Below are 17,716 nucleotides of genomic sequence, written 5' to 3'. Positions count from 1 at the left end.
TTCCCTGTGCTTTTAGAGTATATTAAGCAAAGGGAGATATAATATTTTAAGAAAACTATAATATAGGTACATTTCAAGTGTTATTTATTGATCTGGTAATGAAGATGATGTAAAAGATACATCCTGCCCAGTATCAAAGAAATTGGACCAAAGAAAGTTTGGCACTATTTCAGTCCTTGGGCATTTCCCTGTTTTCTCCTAAAGTGCTTCCACATAAGTGGTACCTGCCAGCTTCAGCTTAGGCCTACTTCAACACAAAACAAACCAGAGAGTGCGCACTGAGTACGGATTGAGTGTGTGAAGTTTCAAGCAGCTTGCACAAACTGTTTAATTTCCAGCTTGATTTCCATTCACCCCTATTAGGTAAAATGAAGTGAAACCTGAAAATTCAAACTGTTCCTGCCATTGAACTTTTGAACTCAGAAGACCCAAACTTGGGGAATCTAGTAAGGCTAGGTAAATAATGAATACTGCCCTGTATCAAAGTAATCTGATCAAATTTAAACCTAACCCAATTAGGGTTAGGTTTAGCATTAGCTAAACATTACCAGAATCCTAACTCTAACCCTAAACCTAACCCCAACCGGTAATAGAACCTTGGAACCAAGAAGACCCAAACTTGGGGAGCATAGTGATCCTATAGTTCCAGACCATCATAAACTAACTATCTTGTGATGTTATCTCTTCAAACCTTCACATGCCCACCCTTCACAGACTTTTTAAATTTTTGTTATCAGGGATTGAAGCTAGTGGCACTTAGCCACTGAACTTTTTTTTTATTGGTTGTTCAAAACATTACAAAGCTGTTGACATATTTCATGCATTGATTCAAGTGGGTTATGAACTCCCATTTTTACCCCGTATACAGATTGCAGAATCACATCGGTTACACATCCATGTTTTTACATATTGCCATACTAGTGACTGTTGTATTCTGCTATCTTTCCTATCCCAGGACTTTGTAATATTTATTTAGAGACAGGGTCTTGCTGAACTGCTTAGGGCCTCACTAAATTACTGAGACTGGCTTTGAACAATCCTTCTGCCTCAGCCTCCTGAACCACTATGATTACAGGCATGCACCACTGCAACTAGCTCACAGAATTTCCTTTAAAAGAAGAGCCCAAGATCCCAAAAGGCTTTTCACTCTCCACATAGCCTGCCTTCTGCTCTGAGAATGGGTATCTTTACCTTTTACTCCCTCCCCCACCAGAGGAGCCTTACCACTAATCCCCATCCCCTGCCCTTTTTACTTTTTATTCTTACACATTGTCTCACTAAATTTCTTAGAGCCTCAGCCTCCTAAATCACTGGTCTTACATAGGGCTACAACACCCAGGTCACATTTTACTTTCTAAGGAAGATCTCTATCTTTGCTAAAATCTGATGCATCCTTAAATTATTTTCTGTGGTAGGTCAAGAGTGAGAAAGGCCCAAGGTCTCCTTTGTCTTGGGAAAGACCTCCTCGAACCCCATGATGGTGGCAGTATAATGCTCGTGTGAGAATAAATAACTGAAAAATATTTTGAAAAACTGGAAGTAAAATCAAGAATATGCAGGTTTTAGTATAAGAAAGTATTGTTGGAATCCTGCCAAAGACCCACAGTAATACATCTGTAATTCAACAATTTGGGTATATTTTTTGTTGGATGAGGAAGAATTTATCCTACAGGGAACCATGGGGCATCTTAGTAAGAGGGTGTTAAAAATTGATATATTATAGGATTGGAACTCTTATTAGTGATTTTAAGGAACATTGAAGGAAGTAGGATATGGCTTGGGATTGCCTGTTATTGGGAAGCTGGTTCAATTTGATATAACTAGTATGAAAACAAATCCTGTTCAAGCCAGGTGGGGTGGTGCATGCCTGTAATTCCAGCAACTCAGAAGGCTTGCTTAAACCCACAAATTCAGTAGTAGAGTACTTGTTGAGTATACATGAGACCCTGGGCTTAATTCCCAGCACTGGAGGAAAAAAAGGAAGAAAAACAAATGGGAATAATTTAACAGAACACCAACACCAGACAAATCTATTCTCATTGGAATGAATTAAGGAAACTGCAAACCACAAAAATACCAAACATCTTTCCTGGTTAATGTGAGTGAATACCTTTCCTCACCAGTTACAGCTTATCTTTTGTCCTGGCTTGGGTCTGCCCTAATTCTGGATAGGATTTAGTCTTTAGTGTTTTTTTTTCTTTTTTTTCCCTGTGGTACTGGGGTTGAACCCAGGGGTGCTTTACCAGAGAGCTACATCCCAGCCCTTTTTATTTTTTGAAGCAGAGTCTCACTGAATTGCAGAGGCTGGCCTTGAACTTACAATCTTCCCAGGTAGCTAGAAATACAGGTATGTACCATTATGTCTGGCTTGAAGGCTTTTAATATTGGTCTGGTATAGGGCCAAGGCAACTTTTAAAATGCCCATGTGATTCTAATATGCAGCCAAAGTTTGAAAATTTGGAGCCACTGCTTATAATTACCCCCTCTCTTTCAAATCCTGGGGCATGGAGAATAAGTTGAGATTACCTACTAGTTCAACCATAGAAGGAACCAAGTTCTCTGAAGCCCTCTTTCCCCAGTACCCTGCCATCCAACTCTAGAAAGGGCCAGATGGGCTTCCTGGGCCTTCATCAGTGGGCCTCTTCAATTTAACCATGCCTCAAAGTCACCCAGGTCACTTGGTGGAACAAATTTGGGGATCTACCTCCAGAGGTTCTTTTTCAATACATCAGGCAATGTGTTCAGGGTGACTCTTTCCCAAATAGGTGTTAGGGAGAAAAGCAGTACAGGTGACTTACCTAGAGAACTGTTGGCTTGGGCTCTGTCTGTAGCCTGGAGAGGCTTTTCCCCATTCTCCCTGGCTTGGCTCAGATTCCTTTCCTCTGTAAGGCTATACCACTTACATAGTGCCTCACTTTGTCACATACCCCAAAGCCTGAGTTTCTATGGTTATGTTGACATAAGTTGTCTCCCAGCAGCTTTCTGCTGCAGTGGGGGTGTGCGTGGGAATGGGAGCACCTACATAGAGGAAAAGTACTACCTTTGAAAGCCCTATTAATCACCCATTACTTTTATTTAAGAGCTAAGGAAAGCACAAAATTAAATTCTTCACTCCTGTGATATATCCCTGGCTTACCAGCTTCTTTTCCTTGGCCTCCAACCCTTCCTCTCTCCTTAAAACCTCTCAGTGACCTCCATCCCGGCTTCTTCTCTGAGGTCCTGTGTTGTTCCTCTCTACCCTCCACATAATTGGCCCCTGTCTTTCTTCCATAGCACAGGCCTCATGCTGCATTCCTAGTTCACATTATCAGTGACCTCAGTTTCCCTGGTTTGATATCACCTACTTACTGACTACAGAGGCTTCTTATCCCAGTGGACTGGCAGGAGCAGTGGGATCTTCCCCATCACACTTTTTTTTTGCAGGAAGAAAAATGGTCAGTGGAAGGATGGAGTTTGACACCCAACCCTTTTTTTTTTGACCTCCGCCTATTATCTGGTCCTGGGGATTCCTCAGAGATTTTCTGATCATTGCTTAGAAAATTCTATGCAGTTAAAAAAATAAATTCTAAATCCTAAGGACTGTCACCTGTGTGAGTCCTTGTTGTTCAAAGAGTAACAGCTGGTGGGGCCTCATGGGAAGTGCTGGCCGAAGGGTAAAGCCAACTTGAAGGGGCAGGACTGAATTTGGAAGCCAGTGAGGCTTAAGTTGTGTCACAGACTGGAAGCTAGTACAAATAGAGAGCAGGAGAGAAATGGTCCCTTAGTCTGTTAGGTTCCAAGAAGAAGGTGTGAAGGAAGAATTAATCTGCTCCAGAGAAGTGACCGGCAGATCTGGTGTCACTCATTGAGCCTCCATGTAGAAGGTAAGCAGGATCCTCAGTCCCAGAGAGTATCTAGGATAGTAATCCCATTTTGTGACTTTTGTTAAGCATGGCTCTCCCTTGGCCTTCTTTATCTTTCTCCATTTTTATTCTATACTTCCCCATCACAAACCCTGTCTTTAGACCCACAGAACTGCTAGGAAAAATACCAGGGCTCTAAACCTCCCCAGGCAGCAGTGGAATACTGTCCACCCAAGGCCCCCTCCATGGCAGCAAGCTGATTCTCAGGCTTCTGATACAGGTCCCTGCTAAGTCACAATCACTAGACCCTTTGAGTTCCAAAGCTCTACCTCAGACCACCTGAAGGGTTGTAGGTGGGATTCATGATCTGAATTTATGGTAAGGTCCTGGGTGATTTGGATGTTTCCTGAAGTGTGAAGACCAGGCTTGAGCACCTTTCACTGTGGGGAGTCCCATACTACCCTAGACCAGTTTGCTATAGCCCTAGATGTTCCCTCATTTCACTTGTCCTGGTTCCTTACCTGTACCATTGTTTCCAGCTGTTTATCTGTGATTGTGAACTCCAAGGCCTCATTCCTCTTTGGTTCCCAGGGCTTTGACTTAGTGGGCTCTGAACCAATGTTCCTGATTGCAAATGCCTGAGAGTTTTCCCTGGAGGTATGTGTAAGAGGTGGGGACAGTGGGCTGGAGGAGAAACATAAGCATCTGTTTTTGTGACTGGTTGATTCCCAGAGTGGCTCAGGGTCCCTCTGGAATGGGGTCTCCAGTGGCTCCATTCAGTTCTATAGCGTGGAGGAGATGCTAAGCCTGCAAATAAAGCACGTAAGTGCCACTGGGATAGGGCAGGACCCCTTTGGAAAGCATAAACTGTAGGGCATGACTTGCTGCCCGCTTCCCGGTCTTGGGGCCGCACATGTGGCTGGGATGGCACCTGGCGATCAGCCAGGAGGCGTTACTGTGGGTGGTGACGGAAAAAACAGACCACCTCCAGGATAGGTCCAGGACTCTTCCACCATGGACAGCTCGTACCTTCCCTTACAGACCATGGGATGGGTGTACATGTGAACTAGCTCCACCCCTATGACCTTTATCCTGATTGGCGCCTGCACTTATATTAGCTGTACTTCCTCAATAAACAAGATCCTGCTTTGACTTGTCTCCCTGGCACATCTGATTGTCCTCCGGAGAGGGAGGGCTGGGTTCGAGCGTCCAGTCGACCTTTGCCTTTCTTGGCTTGTTCTGGTCAGGGCGTGCTTTCCCCATCTCTCCCCCAGGTCAGGAGGGAATGGGGGGTGGCTAAAAACCCCGACAATAAACAATTTCAAAAGTGGTTCAAATAGGAAATGAATATGATAGAATTCAATCCAAGGTGCACATGGCTTTAAAACCTCTTCAGCATCTCCAGGAAGCAAGAAGATAGAGAAACTGTGGCCAGAGTAAGGTTTGAATACAGTTGTCTCTTTGTATCCACAGCAGATTTGATCCAGGACTCCCATAGATACCAAAATTTGCAGATGCTCAAGTCTCTTATATAAAATGACATAGTATTTATACATAATCTCATATTTTTTTTAATAAGGTACTGGGCATTTAACCCAGGGTGCTCTACCACTGAGCTACATCTCCATTCCTTTTTTATTTGAGACAAGATTTTGCTAAATTGCTGAAACTAGCCTCAAATTGCAATCCTCCTGCCTCAACCTCCCAAGTTGCCGGGACTATAGGCATGAGCCACTAAGCCTCCCCCTCTAATATTTTTAATCTGGGGGTTGAATCTGTAGTGGCAAAACCTGTGGTTCCATGGGGCCTGCTCTAAAAGCTCTACTTGAGCCAAGTGACATGCATTTGCCCTTTATTGTTGCCAAACAAAAGATCAAATTTCCTAGTGTAAATCTGGGTTGTGTTGACCAGAGAACATTCTGATTGCTTGTAGAATGAAGTGATAGAAATCCTACTTTTATTGCACCTGAAGTGTGTGTGTGTGTGTGTGTGTGTGTGTGTGTGTGTGTGTAAGAGGGGGGCGGGGGGAGTTGGCTGCAGGCCAGAGTACTAAGAAACACCTCATACTCTCAAGATAGCTTGAGATTTAACCTGAGGAGAGTTGAGAGAGCAGCAGTGAGAACTAAAGCTCCAATCCAGGTGTGAATGGTTATGTCTCAGACCAGATGATAAGAAGTCTCTGTTTCCAGGAGGTACAGGGTAGAACACATCTATAATCCCAGCTATTCAGGAGGCTGAGGAAGAAAGGCAGAAAGTTTGAGGCCAGCCTGGGTAAATTAGTGAGACCTTGTTTCAAAATTAAAAAGTCAGAATGTAGCTCAGTTGTAGAAAGCTCACCTAGTGCATGTATGAAGTAAACATTTAATTCCCAGTAGCACAAAAAAAAAAAAAAAGAAAGAAAAAGAAAAAAATACCTCTGCTTTTGGATTTATTTGGAAGGTAAGGCTTACAGAATTCATTGACAATCTGTATAGGAATGGGACAAAGAGTTGAAGTATGACATCAAGGCTATGTGTGCCTTGAGCATTGAGAAGAATAAAATGACTTACCACTACCTGCAACTGTAGGGGGCAGGATGATTGGAGGATACACACCTGTAGTCCCAGTGACTCAGGAGGAGGCAGGAGAATTGCAAGTTCAAGGCCAGCCTGGGCAATTTAGAGAGACTGTTATTTTTTATTGTTTTTAAAGGGCTGTGGATAATTCTTAGTGGTAGAGCACTCCTGGGTTCAATCCTCAGTCCCCCTAACCCTTCCGTTTTTAGTTTGAATGTTGGACTTTATCATATGCCTTTCTCTGTTCATTTATGTGATTATTTTATGTCTTTTGCTTATCAATGGGAATGATTATATTGATTTTCAAATGTGACCCAGCTTTAATTTCTGGACTAATGATTTTTTATACACTATTGGATTCAATTTACAAATGTCTTGTTAAGGGTTATTTTGAGAAATAATCTGTAGTTTTCCTTTCTTGTAATGTCTGTATCTGGTTTTGGTATTAGGGTAATGTTTACTTCATACAATGAGTTAGGGTGTGTTACCTCTGCTTCTGTTTCCTGGAAGAGAGTGTAGAAAATCAGTAACATTTATTTCCCCAGTTTTGATAATGTTAACCAGTGAAACCATCTGGGCCATCTGGTGCTTTCTGTTTAGAAAGGTTGTTGATTATTTATCTGACTTCATTAATATATATAGGACTCTTCAGAGTGTCTATTTCTCTTTGTGTGTTTTGGTAGATTGTGCCTGTTTATGAATTGGTTCATTTCATCTAAGTTATCAAACTTATGGGGAGAAAATTGTTCAATATGTCCTGTATCTTCCTTTTTTTTTTTTTTTTTTTTTTGGTGGTGCTAGGAATTGAACCCAGGGCCTTGCGCATGTGAGGCAAGCACTCTACCAGCTGAGCTATATTCCCAGCCCCAATATCTTACTTTTAATGTCCATGGGATCAGTAGTTATATCTCCTTTCATTTCTACTGTTAGTAATTTTTATCTTCTCTTAATCCCCCCACCTTTGGTTAGTCTAGCTACAGGTTTATCAATTTTACTTATTTCAAAGAATGAGCATTTTATTTAACTGATTTTTCATTATTATTTTCCTGTTTTTCAACTTCATCATTTTCTTTTCTATTTTTGTTATATTCTTCTGTACTCTTTTAGGTTGAATATTTTCTTTCAATATTTCTCCAACAGAAACTTGAAAGATTATTTTAGATATTTTTTTCCTTTCTAATATAGCATTCGCTGCTGTAAATTTTCCTCTGAACACTGTTTTCACTGACTGCCATAAATTTTAGTAAGTTATATTTTCAGCTCAAAAAATCTTAATTTCACTGAAGTTTTCTTAACCATTTGTTATTTATAAATGTCATATTTAATCTCCAATATTTGTGGACTTAAACTATCTGTTATTTATTTCTGGTTTAATTCTATTGTGGTTTAAGAGCTTAGTTTGTATGTTAGAGAACATACAAATATATTTTTCTGCTCTATGTGAATTTGAAGAAAAATGTCTATTCTAGTATTGTTGGATGAATAGCCCATAAATGTCATTTAGATCCTGTTGACTGATGGTGCTGTTTACTTCAACTGTATCCTTACTGATTTTCTGCCTCCTGGATCTGTCAGTTGCTGACAGACTTTTGAAGACACCTTGCAGTTCTATCAATTTTGCCTCATGTTGTTTGACACTCTTGTTAGGCACAGACATACTAAGGATTGTTAAGTTTTCCTGGAGGATTAACCACTTCATTATTTCATATATATCCCTGATAACTTTACTTGTTCTACAGTCTGCTTTATTTAAAAGAGCTATAGCTTTCCCTTGATTTGTGTTAGCATAGTATATTTTTCTCTTGCCCACTGATACTGCTTTTTTTGTTTTTTTGGTGCTGGGGATCAACCACATATGAATATAGATGCTAGGCAAATGTTCTACCACTGAGCTATTTTCAGCCCAGGTGTCTCTATATTTAAAGTGCTTTTATTGTAACAGATTCTTGGATCTTATTATGTACTTTGTCAGTCTTTTTTGACAGGTAACTTTAGACCATTGATTTTTTTTTTTTTTGTACTGGGAATTGAACTCAGGGTATTCTACTTCTGAGTTATATCCCCAACCCTTTTTATCTTGATCTTTTTCTTTTTAGTTTTTATTTTGAGATAGGGTCTTGAACTTGTCATCTTCCTGACTCAGCCTCCTGAGTACCTAGCATTATGGGCATATGCCACCATGCCAGGCAGAACTTTGATATTTAAAGTAATTTTATTGATAATGATAGATTAATATCATATATAATGATTATATATTTATAGCATTTTTTAAACCTTTGTCTCTTACTGCCCTAATTGTAATTGCACATTTTTAGTGGTTCTATTTTCTCTTCTCTCAGTGAATAAATTATATTTCTTTTAAAAATATTTAGTGGTTTTCCTATGATTTCAGGGTATATTTACAACTGACCTAAGTCTGTTTTTGTTATTTTGGTGAGGTGCTGGGGATTGAACCCAGGACCTTGCATATGCTAGGCAAGCATTCTATCACTGAGTCCTTTTTAATTTTGAGATGGGATCTCACTAAGTTTCCCAGGCTGGTCTCAAACTTTCAATTTTCCCACCTCAGTCTCCCATGTAGGTGGGATTTCAGGGATGTACCACCATGCCATGCTTAAATTGGTTTTCAACTATATTGTACCACTTCATGGGTCACACAGATACTATTTAAATGAGTATTCATAGTCCCTCCCTTCAGTTCCTTATAACATTGTGACATTCATTTCACTCATCCATATGTTCAAATCATCTAATATGTTGTTAATATTATCACATTAGCAGTTATCTACTCAAGTAATTAATAGAAAGATTTAAGGTTTTCTTTTGCCTTCGCTTATTCCTTCTCTAATTACTCTTCCATGCTTTATATAGACCCAAATTTCTGACCTATATCATTTTCTGTCTCTGTCAAAAGAATATCTTTTTTTTTTTTTCAGTTAAAATGTTACTTTTGGGGGTAAACAAAGTACAGACAGTACCATGAGCATAAAAAAATGCAAAAGAGTCTGAACTTTGACAATGTCATTGTTCAAGAATATAACAATCAGTTTTGAGGTATTTTATAATATGGGTTGGCTATTAAAAAAAAAACTAAAAAGGCAAACAAAAAAACTACATACAACTATGATTCAGCTATGACAAAATCTTTCCATATTCTGATAAATTAACTGGTGTTTAAAATAGCTACATTTCATTTGTAAAATATCCAAGATAAAGATTATCTGCAGAAAATAACTGGTAGCAACATGCTTACAGTGGCTCAAGGCAGAATATGATCCAAGTAATTTAGGAAAATGTATTTAACATGGGCCTAGCTATATTTTTCTAAACTTCTATATGAAAAATAACCCATCTAACTCAATATTTTGTAGATTCTACTAATTCAATTTTAAAGATACTAAGAGAAGTTTATAATATAAATACTTTCAATGTGACAATAAACCTAAAATATATTAAAACGCGGTAATAATTCAAACCAAAACCCGTGAGAAGCTGAAAAATTTTCTCTTAAAAATTAGTTGAAAAAAATACACTTAACACTAGAGTACCATTCTAAAGAAAACACTTTATGACTTCAGTGACATATTATTCTTAAGAAGTCAAACACCTTTATATGCTTCCAAATACTGTGGACAATTTGTTTCTCAATACTGTACCAAGTGCCATTAAAGAGAACCTCATCCTCTGAACTGGCTTCCTAGTTATCGTGGGAAACGCTGTAAGGCAAGAGCTTGAGAATCACGTAGCCATTGCTGAACTGTTGGCTTCTGTAGTTAATTATCTGCAGGGTCACTCCAGTCAGTCACAGTTACTCAGCTGCTTTTTAATGTGCTCCATTCGTGAAGGGTCACCCCAGTCAGCCATAGTTATGAAGCTGCTTTTCAGTGTGCTCAATTCGTTTTCCTGACGAACTTCTGTTTTGGATCCCCTAGGTTTAGAAGCAACCCAGGCACTTGGCACTTGAGTAGAACTCGATTCATTCTTCAATGGTGGAGGTTCCTTCCATTCTTTCACAGTTTTCTTCCCCAAGGAATTTTCTTCTTCTAAGGATGATATGTCCCAGTCATCGTCGTCCACATCTGCGCACTTTAGTTCTTCTTGTAATCCTTCTTTTGCAATAAATGCCTCAGCCACATTAATCCCACCAACTGGCTTATTCACATTTTTTTGCTGTGAAACCATCTTTTCAACTTTTTCAGTCAGTGTTTTAATGGCGGTTACTGTGGGCTTGGGAGAAATGTCAGAGTCCTCCATTTCGCTTCCCTCAGTCCAGTCAGTGTCACTTTTGATGCTGCTCTTTCCATAGCTAGTCTTGTTGCTTTTAGAGGACTGCACGGGAAGTAAGTCTGGGGACATGTATGCCTGGATGAGGTCATCCTCATCCAGCTCTTCCTCTGAACTGAAGGGAGGTGTCGTAACAGACAATGACTTTCTGGGAACAGGATCTTCTATGACATTTTTCTTAATTTTTGGAACAGGAGCAGTTCTATCAGTATAAACAGGTCTTTGTCTAACCAATATTCTGTTTTTGGGAGGAAGCTGGACTGCTTTGGGTACTTCTCCAGTTGAAAGGGTTTCCATTTGAGAAATACTGGGCTTATCTGTAAAGAGTAATCCTCTCTCCTCAATTTTACAGCTGACCTGATGTTCAAGGAATTCTCGAATTTCCTGAATGTTGGGCATTTGTCTTTCTCTCTCATGTCTTGCTGAATGCACGGTTTTCAGCACTCTATTCAAGTGCTCACTAGGAATACCGCGGATATCGGCATTAATTCCCAGGGTTTCCAGTTTCTCCATCAAGCTCTGCTCCAAAACTGTTCTTATCTCCTTCGTGAGGGAGGGGTTGGTCTTCAAAGCTTTCTTTAAATGTGTCTTGTTATTTAATTTCTGTTCATTTTCCCTTCCTTTTTCTTCTTCTGAAAGTTCTTCAGAACGTGTGACGAGAATGCCTGTTCATGTGCCATTGTTAGACTTGATTTAGCTTCTAAAGTCTGAGAGACGGAGGCATTCATAGGTACAGCTGGGGCAACTGGCTTGGATTCAAAAGTTTGCCAAGCTAAAGAATTCCCTTTGGGTTCACTGACACTGCTTAATGGTTTATTGGTAAACTCTTTAATCTGCTGCCTCTGAGTGATAATCAGTTCGTTTTGCTCCTGGAGTCTCTGGCCTAGTTCTTCTATTCTTTTCTGGTAGAAAACATTGCTTGTATTTAGATCATCTATCATGGAGGTTTGAAGTTTCTCTATACGTGACAGAAGCCGGCTCTTCTCTTTCTTGTGTTCCTGATGGAGAGCTTGAACTAGAGCTGTCCACTTGCTTTCCTGGTTATCGAGAAGCTGCATCACATTTTGGAAATCCTGGGGATGTGGAGAACGGTCTTCTTTAAACTCATGTGCATCTTTTAATGTGCCTATGTTGGACTTAATCTGCATATTGGACTTCTGGATTTCTGACAATTGATATTCTAATGCTGAATTCTTAGAAGTTAGTTCTTTAAACTCCTTCATAAACATCTCCTTGACTTTTTCCATTTCATCAACTAGTTTCTCTTTTTCTTCTGCTTTCCATCTATCAAATAACTTCAGAAAGTCTTCCTCTTTTGTTTTTTGCATTTCATATTCCTTAGAGAATCTGATTGCATGAGCGTGCTGAGCAGTCTCTAACTGAGACTTGGTAAGCTGCAGCTGCTCCTTCAACATGTCCACCTCCTTCTGGAGCTTGTCCGTCTGAGCCTTTGTTTTATACTCAAGGTGAGAATCATCAGGGTGGCCGCGTTGAATGTGGCTTTGTAGATAAACTTGGTTCATAAAGGCCTTCTCACAGAAATGGCACTGGTAATAGCTGGCTTTGGCCTCGATCATCAGCTGCTGAGTAGAGATCATCTTCTTCCTGCGTTTACACTCTTCCTTGAGAAGCTTGATCTCCCCTGCCTGCTTGGTGAGCAGCTGCTTGCTGTGCTCACAGTCACCCAGGCTCTGGTGCAGCCTTTCCTCCAGGCTGTGCAACTGCGAGGTGAGGAACTCCTGCGAGTGCATCAGGTACTCAATGGTGAGCTGCGCCAGGCGTATGAGCTTCAGCAGCACCGGGTCCACCCCCGACTGGCAGTGTGGGCATTTCTCGTCCTCCAGTTTGCAGAAGGTTATGTTCATGATGTTCTCCTGCAGCGTTAACACGTCCACGGCCCCTGCCACCTTGTCCACGTCGATGGCGCTCAGCCGGCGCCAATCCACACTCAACAGTCGCGGCCGGAACTGGAAGAAGGGCAGGGGGCCTGATGCCGCACTGGGGGGCACACAGGCCATGGAGGCCGCGCCTGCTGCTGCAGAGGCAGAGGCGTTGGGCCCCTCGAGGCCGCTGGCCAGAGGGTAGCGGAAGGGCATGCTTGCGAGCCAGTCCGCAGCCTAGGCTTTAATCAGAGGAGCGATTGGGCTTCGCCTACCAGCCCCAAGCCGCTTCCGGGCCGCCGCCGCCACACCCCTGGGAAGCCGGAGAAGACCAGATCCCCGGCGGCCGCGGCGGCGGCGGCCAAGGTCTGGGCGTCCAGGACGTTGCTATGGCAGCGCCCAACCGACCCAGAGCAAAGGGCCCTCCGGCCAGCGCGCGGTCAGCGTGCGCCCAACGCCCTGGCAGGTCTGTGGACTGAGGGCTCCATCCACTGGGCTGCAGGATCAGCGGGAACAAGGGCTGTGGTCTCTCTTGCTCACTGATGTATCCCCAACACCCCAGCTGCGCGCTCCTGGGCGGGTACCGGGCGCTGCAGGCTGACGGAGAGTCTCAGGGGACCCAGATCCCAGGGGCTCTGCTGGCTCAGGCGGGGCTCGTGGAGGTCGAGGAGCAGGCGGGCGGACTCCTTCTTCCAGGGTGCAAGATGAAGCGTGTCTCGTCTGGGCAAGTTGTGGCGAGGCCGGTCGCCTGGCGCCGCTCAGGGCCTTCCAGACTCCAGGCCACTGGCGCCTCAGAATCCCCCACCCCCCCTCCCGCCCCCAACCCCTCAGCGATCTCCTTCGGCCCTCTTCCTCCGCTGCCCAGCTCCTCTCAAAAGAATATCTTTTAACATTTCTTGAAAGGAAGGTCTACTGGCAACAAATTCCCTCTGTTTTTGTTTGTCTGAGAAATTCTTTATTTCTTCTTCACTTTTGAAGGAAAAATTCACTGAATACAGGATTCTAGGTTGGTGGGTCTTTCTTTGAACACTGAATATTTTATTCCACTCACTAATGCTTGCTTTTTATATGACACAAATTCCAATATATTTCTCTCCTCGTTACTTTATAGGTAAGGTGTTTTATTTTTCTTTAATTTTTTTGATGTTACTAGGTAAAAATTTTAAATTTATATTGTGCTTAGTGTTCTCTAAGTTACTGGATTTGTAGTTTGCTATCTGTAATTAAATTTGGAAAATTCCCAACTTCATTATTTCAAAAATGCCTCTCCTCTGTATTCCTATTATACCTATTCATTTTATACCTTTTGTAGATATCTTACATTTTTGGATATTCTGTGAGGTATTTTTTCTTTCTTTTTCCTTTTGTATTTCAGTTTTGGAAGTTTCTACTGACATATCCTCAAACTCACATACTTTCTTCAGCCATATCCAGTTATCTAATGAGATTATCAAAAATATCTTAATATCTTCTAGTTTTTTAAAAAAAATTTTCAGCATGCCTTTTGCTTTGCCTTAGAGTTGCAATACATTTTTCCCATAAGAGTTCTTAATGTATTAATATTATTTTAACTTCATAGTATGATAACTCCAAAATTGTTACCATATCTGAGTCTGGTTATATTGTTTTCTTTTCTCTTTGTTTTTTTTCTTGCCTTTGGCCTGCCTTATAAATATTTGTTGAAAACAGACATATGATGTATTAGGTAATAGGAACCAAGGTTAGGTGGCTCTCATGGGATGTCTGGCACTAAATGTACGTTCACCTGCTGTAGCTGTGTAACATGGAGTTAGGCAGTTAGACAATGAACGTCTTGTGAATTTGAGGAATGAAATCCAGGGACACAAGGGTGACAGCAAAGTAACAGGATTTATTAAAGTAACAGAAAGAAAGGAGAGCTCCCTAAAGGGAGGGGCCGCCAAGAGAAGTTTAACAGTGACTGTTGCCTAGGGGTTTTAAAGACATATCTGATGGGTGGGATGAGGGATGCCAGCATGGACCAATCAAGCTCTTCAAGCTCCAAGCTTAATAAGCCAATCAGAAGTCCATGATTTCAATCTCTTATTTACATAATTAAGAGGACAGGTCTCACCTAGTGTTTTTTGACACATTTATTATAAAGAGGAAGCATTTTGGGTAGGGGTCTGCTTGTGGTCTGCTGTTGCTAGGGGTAAGGGCAGGGGTAGCTGAAGAAAGGCTGATGTGGCTGCAGCTGTGAAGAACATAGACAGGTATCCTAGTCAGAACATGGCTTTTTGGTTAATGCTGGCAGGGAGCAGCAAGTCACAGGATGTTCCTTAGACTTATATCTCTTTTCAGGTTAGTGTGATATCCCCCTTCCCTTCTTTCTTTCTCTAAGGCCCTTATCCTGGCTGCCTTTGGGAGATCTATCTTCTTGCCTCAGCTATAGGTATTCGAGGTTTTAATTTCTTCTAGAGTCATTATTTTTATCACCCACCCCAAATGTTCTTAAATATAGCTCAGACTATATTTAAGTTCTTTCAACTGTCATCCTTTTAGCATACAGGAGTCCTGTTTTCATTGTGGTGAAGTGTTGGAGAGCAGGGTCATTCTATACTCCTATGATTAGGTCCCAGTCTTCTTTTTTTTTTTTTTTTTTTGGTGCTGGGATTGAACCCACCAGGGCCTAGAGTAGGGCACTACCTTGTGTGGGGGGTGTGTCCCCTTCTCAGGCCCAATAAAGACTCCAGCCAGCAACCCCATGGTGCCCAGATCATTCTCTCTGCCCTGTTTCTCTTTCTCATTTCTAGGGTTCTACCAAGTCCATCTCTGACCAGTTGGTCACCTTCTCCAATGTCACCTTCCAGAAGAGTGTTGGAAAATGTCCCAAGGAGGCAGCCATCTTGGTGGAGACACAGAACCTCAGCAATGGCAGGGTTTTGGACCTTCATCTACAAAATCTTTGTGTTGTTGCTAAAGAAGAAGGTGAGCGTTCCTCAACCTGATGCAGATTGTGGCAGCCAGTACACAGGGGTCCACTGGCTGGAGGAGGAGCCTCCAAAATCTCACCAGTGTGGGGGACCTCCTGAGCCCTGGCCCTGGTGGAATCAAACTCTGGAGCCACAGTGTTAGAAGCACTGGAGATCACCAGACACAACACTGTCTGGAGCCAGGATGGAGCTGCCAGAGAAAGAGCCTTGGGAAGGAAGCAGATGGCCAGGCCTGGCCCAACACTGCAGAACCAGAACCAAAGACTCCCCTCCTAGAGTGAAAACTAGGAGAGTGCCAGAATTTAAGTTTGTAATGATTCTTTTAAATTATTTTTTTAAATGCCTTATTTTAACCTTTAAAAATTGGAATAGTTACATTTGGAACACTTTCCATATCCATCATTTTTTTAGATATTAGAAGCTGGTATTAATCCTAAGAGGAAGTTTAACTCTGGGAAGTGTCTCATTTATAGTAGTTTCAATGTGAAAAAGAAATAGTATTAGATATGAGTTTTGGCTCATGTCAATACACTGATAAGCTGAGATGTCTTAGTATCTGATGTGATCGTGGTCTCACGAGGAAAGGCAAGTGTTTGTCATCTTTTGAAACACCATCTGTGAAACACATGCTGCCATATTTGCAGAGACCCACATTTATGCTTGCATCTTTTTTGTGTGATGCCTACTTTTAATTTGCATAATTTGCTTTGGCTTTTCATAACATTTTTTATTTGATGGAACTGTTTGCATTGACCATAAATTATAAATAAAAAAGAACTGTGTAAAATAAAAAAGAAGCTAAAAGAAGAGCTCATTTCCTTTGGAAGGGAGTTGGGAATGGTAACAGGCTAGAGAGGGGAGCTCCTAGCCTTGGCAGTAGAATGTTCATGGCGAGAGGCAGTTTCCTGCCCTCCATGGCCAGGAGAACGGAGTACTTGCCACTCCTCTAAGCCTTCCTTCAAAGAATCACAAGAAGTGGAGCCTAGCATCTGGTTGGCTAGGCTCAATGATTCTTCCAGAGAAGAGAAAACTGGGGGATGTGACCTTTGGACAGATGTGGGAAGCGGCCACGCCATGTGACCAGCATTTTCCTTCCCTGATTGGTGAGGCTCTGTCGGTTATTTCCATCTGGCCACATCAAGTGGCCCTAGATGGCGCCCAATCTTGGAAGTCATAAAAATGTAGCAAGGGTGTCTTCATGCATAGGCCTGCCTTCCTAAAGTCCCAGTGGTCGAGTTACCTTACCTGTCCTGTAACCCCTCCCCTCTTGATCTTTATTGGATGGAAATTTCTAAAGAATGAGAGTCCTGTGCTAGTTCATGCTCGCATGACATGTGCTTCTCTCTCTCTCTCTCTCTCTCTCTCTCTCTCTCTCTCTCTCTTTCTCTCTCTCTCTCTCTCTCTCTCTCTCCAGCCTCTCGTGACATCCCTCGCTCTCCCATTTGGGGAGCTTGAGGCGAGGGCAGAGAAGCCGTCCTGGGGCTTGAATTAAAAGTAAATTGTATCTGTGTTTTATTTTGGTACCTTAGGAAATCCACTTAAGCGACCCTTAGTTGTCTGCCCACGCTGGTGGGGGACACTAGACAGAGACTGCCCACCCTCCATTCACCACACACGAGTTTCCCATAGAAAGCCATTTGGCTGTGTTCTTCTCAAGCATGCTGTCTGCCAGATGAGAGGAGTGTGAGAGTGTCCTGGCAGGAGCAGAATGGAGCAGGGGAGTTACAAGTTCAGCCAAAGCTGGGGAACTGAGGAATGGGGAGAACTCAGGGGAGGTTGTGACTATATCATGTTCTACATCTTTCCTTCTTGTCTCTGTTAAAGGAGCAGTAGAAGCCTATCAGAGGGGGAAGAGGGCCTCCTCTCCACAGCAGACCCTCATGCCATGGAGTTAGAATTGCATATAAGATCAGAGTTTGCAAACTGGGTGGATCACTTAGTAATTAAGAGTCATATGAATACTATGGGCTCTGCCCAACTTGCTGCTGAGAGACAAAGAAGAAGGAGACAGAGCTCATCAAAGGCAGTGATTTGAAAATAGAAAGGATTAAAAACATGTCCTTATTTCATAGTATTAAGACTACCCCATCATAGTAGAGGATAGGAAAGGCAGCAGAATACAACAGACACTAGTATAGCAATATGTAAAACAGTGGATGTGTAACCGATGTGATGCTGCAATCTGTATTCGGGGTAAAAATGGG

At 42.0% G+C, this 17,716-nt stretch overlaps 1 protein-coding gene and 1 pseudogene across 1 annotated transcript in view; one reads left to right on the top strand and one right to left on the bottom strand.

The window, feature by feature from the left end:
- The window catches only part of LOC113178251 (olfactory receptor 2M3-like), a 93,331-nt gene extending 77,088 nt beyond the window's left edge, over positions 1-16,243 (top strand). Inside the window, exon 8 of the transcript XR_013344112.1 lies at positions 15,333-16,243. The gene's annotated coding sequence lies outside the window, so the exon portion shown is untranslated. The remainder of the gene's footprint in view (positions 1-15,332) is intronic.
- Positions 9,868-12,804, bottom strand: LOC144254285 (cilium assembly protein DZIP1 pseudogene; annotated as a pseudogene).
- Positions 16,244-17,716: the final 1,473 nt, after the last annotated feature.

This window comes from Urocitellus parryii, chromosome 1 (genome assembly GCF_045843805.1).
Source record: "Urocitellus parryii isolate mUroPar1 chromosome 1, mUroPar1.hap1, whole genome shotgun sequence".
Taxonomy (NCBI): Eukaryota; Metazoa; Chordata; class Mammalia; order Rodentia; family Sciuridae; genus Urocitellus; species Urocitellus parryii.
The sequence above is the reverse complement of the archived record's forward strand: the minus strand, read 5'-3'. Positions and strand labels throughout refer to the sequence as shown.